Raw genomic sequence first — 5,745 nt, 5'->3', positions numbered from 1 at the left:
GTTTGATCGGGTACATTACCTTGCCTTGTTCTTTGCTCTTTTCTTCAGTGATACTGTGCAGGATTTTCAGTTGGTCACCAAGTTACAAAATGATTTAAAATAAAGAGAAAATCAGTGAGTTGAAGAGAGAGAAAAGTGAGGTTAGTTAAACTTGGTAAGAGATACAGGCAGCAATTGTTTCACAGAATTAACACTACTATGTCATAAGAATTTGCTTTTTACATACTTCCTCATATATAATTGTTATACTGTAATTTTCTAGACATTGCAACCTGAGGAGCCACTCACCTCATGCCTAGTTCTCTCTGCTTAGCATCTGTGAGATTTTTCAACATGGCAACAGTGATCTTTTTGTCTGTATAAAAGAGGAAACAGTTAATAACAGTCCTGTAATAAATGGTATTTATTATGACAAGTATCCTTGATATTAGCTTTCATGCTTCACAACACAGACGCATAAGGAATGACCTGAGTTAAAGCAGCTCTCAACTGGCTAACTCTGAGGACAACTATTGATGTAATTTACCAAACCAGAAAACCAACCTTTAACTGTTTTTTGACAGGTTTGCAGGTAGTGACACAAGTGCTTCGCTTCCCATTTCTCGTTGTCGGGGGGCAACACCAGTGACAATGTTGTCTTTGGCATTTTGATGCTGTCAGAGGTCGTCTCTGCCCACCGACGTTTTCGACTTTGTTCTGCCATGTAGTTGCTAATGCAGGATCATCACACAAATGATTGTATGATGTTGTTTAGCTGATGCGGGTAGACCTGCACAAAAAACACACAGGGTTTGAAGAAAACCCAGCTTTGGTCACTACACTCATAGTGAAGGTCTATTGTGACTTATTGAACCACAAAAAGATTTCAGAAAATCGACCAAAATAACTTAAATACATTAGCATTTCAATGGACAGGAAATTATATCACACAAAGAACTGAAGAACACAAAGACTGTCAAGCTACTGTGTCATTTGTTTTGTCTCAATTTGTGTAGCTTGGCTACATAGTGGAAGATGAGGGACTACCAACATATTTCCAAATGTGGGAAAACGGCCACCAAGGAAGGAAGAAGTAACAATGTTCATTTTTAAGTGAGCAAAGCATCTGGCAGACGATCACGGTCTCATGTTGCAATCTTCATTTTCGGTTTACATGCTTTCTAAAGTTGGATGGCAAATTTTTGTCAGCAGTGATGAAGTTCGGTCGTGGTAAACACAACAAACATTTAAAACATGGACTTCAAATAAGGCCTGATGAAGAATCATCAGTGTCATCTTTATCTGATGTAGCCATCGTTAGGCCACTGCCAGGTTCAAACTGAGCTGGTCAAAAATGCAGCAGCACAGCATGACTGATAGCTGTGATTGTTTTTTTCTCCTGTGACAAACAGAGTATGGCCTATCATAATTTTTGAAAATGAAATGAGATTCATTCAGCTGACTAAAAGCTCTGCTTCACAGTAACAACTACTTAATAGAAATGTAGTGGAGTCAAAAGCACAATATTTGTCTTTTAAGGGTGGTGGAGTAAAAGTAAAAGTTTCCAAAAAAGGAATACTCAAGTGAAATTCAGATAGTAGAAAAAATGTATTTGAGCACAGTGCTCAAGTAAATGTACTTTGCTACTGTCCATCCCTGAAAATAAGGTAACCATGTATTGTGGTTACTACAGGGTTTGGTTGTTCAATCTGCATGTATAAACCAATCAACCACAAAATTAAAACATGTAATTGGTTTGTTGTGAAGCCACAAAGCCACATTCATTTTTGTTTACTTTAATTGCAATGAGTTTTGTTTTGCCATCACAGTTTTATTAAACTCCTGTTGCTTTCCTTGAACCAGTGTTGTAACATATCAGTGCTCATCAGGGATCAATAAGATTCTGAGTAGTTTTGTTTTTTCCCCCTTTGTTGTACAGATTATAATCCTATGTTTGATTGTTTTAGTGGTGTGCTGTTTTAAAACTGTGGCTATGGGCAGCTCTGTTTCTCCCTCCTGCTCAGTATAAAGTGAGTATAGTGTCTATGTGCTGCTGAACTGAGGTTTCTGGTTCTCTCCTTGGTTAGTTAGGGAGTGTAATAAAGGATACTCTGCAGTACTCTGCTGATAATTAGGCTTTGATAAAATTTTTATTCTGAGCTTCATGGGTAGTTTGTAGCCCTACATTTGTGATTATTGTACATATGTTATTATTGTTGTGGTGCCATGAAAAAGAAAGTACTCAGAGTCCAGACAGTTGGTTAGCCTAACTGGAAAAATCTACCTGCATTTTTACATCCTAATGCTAGTTTCAGCGCAGAAGAACTGATATTAGGACAAGACAAGACAAGACAAGACTCTGTCTACTAACCTTTTAGACTTTGTATGTAATTTTGTGTTCTTATTCTGTATTCTTCCAGAGTGGACGACTCTACAGCTTAGCCTGCATTATACTTGGGTCAAGGCAGGCAAAGTCAGACTTTGTGTGTAATTTTGGGTCACTACTGGGCATATTAACTGACAAAGCAGAACTTTGGGGAAGACTATGACAGCATGAAGGATTGGGGTTGATGACTGTGAATACTCAGTCAACACCTCACACTGGAAACGTAAAGTGTGTGAATCTATACAAACCCTACTGTGAAAGGAACCAGGCTATGCTCTTGGATGTGAAACTTGTTGCTGTGCTGAAAAGTCCAACCTCAGTAGCTGGGAAGGACTGACATTGTAATTAGGGCATTTCTCTTTGCAGATTACCCGATTCTAAAATGCTGGCCAGCTTTGATGTCCACCATTCCTATCTGGACTCCCCAGAGTATTTTGACAACATTGAGGTGGTTCACAAACATACTGCCACCTTTTGTGATGTGTGCACATGCAGCAATATCCTTGAGCATGACAATGTTGTGTTGTAAGTGATGCTTCTGTTAAACAGCATCCTTACAGACTGAATCCTTTGCAGCCTGTGAATTAGACTACATGCCACAACATGGCATTACTGAACCTAGTTCTACACATGGAACTTCCCATGAATGAATGCTTGTTGACAAGCCTATCACCAAATTTGAGGCCTTTAATTATGAACTTTGGTGTTCCCATTATTTGCTGTGGGCTCCAGCATTTTTTTAGTATGGCATATTCTCCTCCATGTTGGTTAGGTTAACCAGCGACTCTAAATAGCTGGTAGGTGTGAATGTGAGAGTGAATGGTTGCTTGTCTCTATATGTCGACCCTGTGATCGACTGCCGACCTGTCCTGGGTGTACCCTGTCGTTGCCCAGTGTTAGCTGGGAAATGGGATTGGCTCAAGCCCCTCTGCAACCCTAAAAGGGAATGGAGTATGAAAGCATATTGCTACTATCATTGCCTCCATCGCTAACCTGCTTAGCCAAAGGTCCCTTTTGTTTGGACAAATATATGTCAACATTTGAAAACGTGAAAGCATCAGGTGTTGAGCATCATCTGTGTTATTTTTCTAAATGGTTTGACCTCAAAAATGTTTTTCCACCATAAAGAAAGAGGTTTTGGCAAATTTAAACTTTTTGCTCTGTATCTTTTTGATTTTTATATCTCTTCCAGCCAGCCTCTAGTTGACTACACAGACTATATTGTCTTGTTTCTCTCAGTGGGACAAAGAAAAAATCCAACCACTGTCTAATGCAATGGAGTTTGTTCTTGCGAGGTCTTAACATGGACTGGCATATCCATGCGAAGGGCAGTGTGCTTAGAGCAGTGATTCTCACCAAGGGGGGCACGACCCACTACCAGTCTGCAGTGTTTAAATGTTTAATAAAGTCTAAGGACTTTCCGAGGACTTATGAGCCTCTTTTCATCCTCATTTTGTGTTTCCATGCTGTGTACTGTACAAGATGTTGATGTGCCTTTGTTATGTTCACTCGGGAACATAGTTCTTACGGGATCACTGAGGCATGATGAAGGTGTGGACACATCAGAAAAACAAGACATGCCATAGATATAAATGCCCATTTCAAAGAACCAACCTGTGCCTGTGTTGTTGTTCTACTAGTTTCATTTTCTGTTGTATAACTTCTGACACCTGCTTCTAAATTAGATTTTCAACAGCAGACATTAAAGTTGTGCTATGTGATATTCTTATTTTTCCTGTTGGTTATGTGAAGTCCGGAGGGTTTTGAACACTCACTTAAGGGTTAGGGTTATAAAAATAAAACAGATTTAGGATAAGACTATGAAAATGTTCTGGCAAGCATACACTCAAAGCTACACAAGAGCGACTTAGAAACACAGCCATTTGATTATTAAGCCCCTGATGCTTATTAAAACAAAATTTGAACACACCTAGTCTATTTATCAACCACAAGACTTTGAAGAAAAATCACTCCCGATTCTCTTGAGTGATCAGTGAGCTAGTTTTTCTACATTCCATACTGAAATCTTCCTCATTGTCATTAGGGTTGGGCGATGTTTATCAAGTTAGCATATTACCATGATTACAGTAAAACATTGTGATGGACAATGACAATGTGATTACTTTTTATGAGTAACAGGTTTTAATAATGACATTGACAATCTGTTGCCAAAAAAGATACCACCTTGCTCGTCTGGCAGTAGTTTGGATTTTTTCCTGATGAGAGAGGAGAGCCAAGAGACATTAATGAAGTGGTGTTTAGGATTTGTGGTAATGTAATCTGTGCAAGAGATGGAGAGAAGACAATTTTTTCACTACCATTTGCGTACACCACATCCCATGGAATATGCTAGACAGCCATCACATGCAACTGGCCCTATAAAACAGCTAGCTACCACCAACCAACGAATAAACATCATAATGAAAGATGGAAGCAATGTACTGGTGCTGTGACATGTTACCTAACAAAAGAAAGGATTTATGTTAATATGGTATAAAAGAATATTCTTTAGGTCATGCTACAGATATTTGACAAACAGTATGAGCTGCCAGGTCAGAATTTTTTCTTGAAGACTGTTTTCAGAAAATTATACAATGACAACAGAACAAACGTTTCAGGAGTGCCAGATGATGTTGAATATTTGGCCCTGTCATGTGGTCCAGCGGCAGCATGATGCCTCACCTGACTTCTAGTTTAGTGCTACTACTTCAGGAAACAGACCAGTGGAGATTCATTATCTTCAGATGAACTGTAGAATGCATTTTTACAAAGAAAGAGGAATATGAATTTAAATCCCCACCAATTACATTGAAATCAGTCTGGATAGAGATGTTTTCAAGAGTCATGAAGGTCTCTTACAAGGAATATATCCTTTAAATATATCCTTATGCTGACGATGTGATATTATTTATGCAGAACACGTTCACTTAATCAAGTCATTAAAGTCCATACTTTTCTGCAATCTTACCAGTGGATAGGGATGTCAGGTCTGCTGTCTCTCTGAAATCAAACCAGTTTGACAGTGGGTACTGTGAGGTAATTTTCTCTTGTCCACCTAAGGAATAACAGACTCAGGTCAGTGTGAAGCCCTAGGTCTCTGTGCCACAGCTACTGCATTAAATCTTATAAGCCTTGAGACAGTCAGGCGGCTCCTCCAGACGCAGCTATGTTTTCTGCTGATAATACTGGTGCCAGGGCTGATAACAGCAGACCATAGATGGTCAGGAACAAGTGGCTGGGTATTCTGAGAATCAGCATTTGGGCGTATATAGTCATGTTCCTTGTTTATGGTTAATGAACCAATAGTGTATTCACACATCCCTCTTCTCCCTCTTCTTTTAGATATTTGACCAATTATGTAATGTAAGCTATCTATAGTT

At 39.0% G+C, this 5,745-nt stretch overlaps 1 long non-coding RNA gene across 3 annotated transcripts; it reads right to left on the bottom strand.

The window, feature by feature from the left end:
- Window positions 1-17: 17 nt before the first annotated feature.
- LOC111219152 lies at window positions 18-5,502 on the bottom strand. Of its 3 annotated transcripts, XR_002665008.1 has the most exons (6): window positions 5,334-5,502; window positions 5,048-5,114; window positions 4,550-4,581; window positions 544-769; window positions 289-355; window positions 18-53 (listed from the first exon to the last, which is right to left on the bottom strand). It is a non-coding gene; the product is annotated as an uncharacterized LOC111219152 (long non-coding RNA). The 3 variants fall into 3 exon arrangements; XR_002665009.1 differs by lacking the exon at window positions 4,550-4,581; XR_002665010.1 differs by lacking the exons at window positions 4,550-4,581; window positions 5,048-5,114.
- Window positions 5,503-5,745: the final 243 nt, after the last annotated feature.

This window comes from Seriola dumerili, unplaced genomic scaffold (assembly GCF_002260705.1).
Source record: "Seriola dumerili isolate Sdu_G_001 unplaced genomic scaffold, Sdu_1.0 BDQW01000056.1, whole genome shotgun sequence".
NCBI classification, from domain to species: Eukaryota; Metazoa; Chordata; class Actinopteri; order Carangiformes; family Carangidae; genus Seriola; species Seriola dumerili.
The sequence above is the reverse complement of the archived record's forward strand: the minus strand, read 5'-3'. Positions and strand labels throughout refer to the sequence as shown.